This window comes from Vicia villosa, linkage group LG3, assembly GCF_029867415.1.
Source record: "Vicia villosa cultivar HV-30 ecotype Madison, WI linkage group LG3, Vvil1.0, whole genome shotgun sequence".
Taxonomy (NCBI): Eukaryota; Viridiplantae; Streptophyta; class Magnoliopsida; order Fabales; family Fabaceae; genus Vicia; species Vicia villosa.
Genome location: NC_081182.1, coordinates 204,863,258 through 204,866,071, shown reverse-complemented (window position 1 = coordinate 204,866,071; position 2,814 = coordinate 204,863,258).

Sequence of the window (2,814 nt, the reverse complement as noted above, 5' to 3'; positions counted from 1 at the left end):
CAACGCAAACCTTCTCGGTTTTCTGTGAAAATAGGAGACTCAGGTAAGTGTGAAACAATCCATTTGAACAACAAAGGTGCACAACATACAATGATTCCACCGCCTTGGCGATTCCTATGATGGACAGAGAAATACATGTCACCAAGTAAAGTCGGAACAGGATTTCCAATCAGAAAAATCTTTATGGCATTGATATCAACAAAGTTGTCGACATTGGGAAACAGAACCAACCCATAGATGAGCAAGGCTAGTATAGCTTCAAAAGCTATCATGCTACTAGTTTCGATGAAATCAAAGGCTTTCTTTATCAGGAAGTGTGAGGTTAAACCCGGGAGGTTTCCTTTGGTAGTCCAATTACTTTCTACTTCAGACTTTTTCAAATGGGTATTTGCTGCAATGACGTGTGACTTAGGAATGGCTTCCAAACCATTGAAGGGTATTTTGTCAGACACAGGGATACCCAAAAGATTGGCATATTCTTCCAAGGTTGGTACCAACTGGTAGTCTGGAAAGGTAAAACACCGGTAGACGGGATCATAGAACTGAACCAAAGTTTTGAGAAGTCCTTCATCAACATGAGTGTTCAGGATAGGCAAAAGTTTTCCATAACTTTTCCTAAAATTGGAAGGATTTTGTACAGAAGATGCTAACTCTATCAGTTTTCCCACATCAGGCGCTTTGAAACCGTATTTCTTGGTATGCCTTTTTACTTCTTCCATGACTAAATCCTAAAATGTTTGCAAAGAAAATTCCTCTAAATCTTTGGAAAAATCATGTTTTTATGGAAAAAGAAAAAAAAAAAAAAAAGATGGGTTTTTTTTGAATGTATGAATGCGTGGATGCATGAATGCCACATATTCAAACATGGTAATGGTAACGCAAACATGGTACACAAACATGGTAATTCAAACATAGTACACACAGGTTCAAAGGTCCAGCGTCACGAGCATGAGGTCAGAGGACCAAATAGGGATAGATCTAGTTAATCACCTATACAACATGTTCTACTGATACGTCAGAGTCTACATTTTTCTTTCGGATATTACCGGCTTTCACGACTAAACTGATGAGCCAGAAATATTCTCAAGAAAAACTCGTCTGAGTGTGGTTCTCCGCATGACAACTATCCAAGTCTTCACCTGGATCGTTTCTGCACCACGTCCTAATAAGGCCAGGATGGGTTGGGGTTCTACGGCCAACTCAGCTTCTACAGTTCAATGCGGCAATAATGTCTTCGCTACGAAAGCATGCTAAACATATATTACCAACAAGGAACCTCCACTGAGCGGAAGGATTCTCAAGTGCGCCTGCACATGACTATACCCTCCACCTAATTTCTTATGTGTACTTAATCCGGGTTAGGATTTGTCCATAATGTATCACTTGTAACAGAACCATACAAGTAACAGAACCAAAGAATCACACATGTAACAAAAATTAAAATAAAAACAATAATTAGAAATAACCCTTCCTTTGGAAACAATAAAAAGATGGTCCCCAGTGAAGTCGCCATTTTTCTGTCGCGGGCGAAAAATCGTTTTGTTCCTCTTTTTTGTGGGATGAGACACCTGATGCCTTCTTTGGGCTCGAGTGCTCAAAAAAATGATTTTTCTTTGTTTCGACCAAACTTTTTATTATTTCCAAAGGAGGAAAAGGGAAAAAGCTGCAATAACCTAAAAAGTGGGGGGAGATCTTGGGTAAGAGGGTTGGTTGTACGAAGGGAAGGTATTAGCACCCAACGTATCTGTAGTACTCTACAGGGTTCTTTATTGTTTTTTATTCTATGCTATGGTGAAGGTTCTGTTGTGAAATAGGTGGGACCTAAGGTGTTTGTTTGATTATGCTCGCAAAGATCATCGAGATCCTCTGCATACATATCCCTTAGAGGGAATCAGAGCATCTGTAGCTCGGGGTCTACGGGTGCTAAGGTTTGAATGGTTTTTTTTGTTTTGTTTTGCTCGCCAAGGATCGACCTTGTGCCTACGTATTCTCAAAGGGATGTTGAGAAAGTCAGAGCAATCGTAGTTCCCACTTATGCTAGTGGAAGCAAAGGAAAAGAGACAAATGTCGTCTAAATGCTAGATGTATCTAATCTATATCATCACATACATCTGTTTGTTTTTGTTTGAAAATCTTTTCATTATAAGCCCGGGGCCATGCCACTTAGGGTGCTTAGAATGATAAAGATGTTTTTGTTGTTTAACCACCCTTGTGGCAAAAGTTTCAATGAAGTCAGCCTTGTGACAAAAACTTTGATTAATCAGCCAGCCTTGTGGCAAAAGTTTCAATGAAGTCAGCCTTGTGACAAAAACTTTGATTAATCATCCAGTACGGTGGTAAAACAGTTTGATTGATTAGCCAGCCTTGTGGCAAAAAAGTTTGATTGATTGATTGATTGATTGTTTGTGATGATATAAAAGAGATACTCCTATCATAGAGATGAAAAATGTCTAATCTCCTAGGGTATTTTGATTTGGATATTTGGGATGCTTATAAGAAGCCCGTGGGTCCTTGTACGAAGCCCAAGAGGAGGCTATCCGAGGGTCCTTGCATTGTAAGCCCAAGAGGAGGCTATGGGAGGGACAATCCAGGGTCCTTGCATTGTAAGCCCAAGAGGAGGCTATGGGAGGGTCACTCGTTTGTACAAAGCCCAAGGGGAGGCATGGTATAGTTGGTTTGAGCTCTTAGAGCGATTTCACCGGGAAACCATACTCTATGTCCTAACCTAAACTAGGGAGATTCTTTGCACGAAGCCCAATAGGAGGCTATGGGGAACCTAGTGTTGTACTAAGTTGAACAAGCACACATATCACA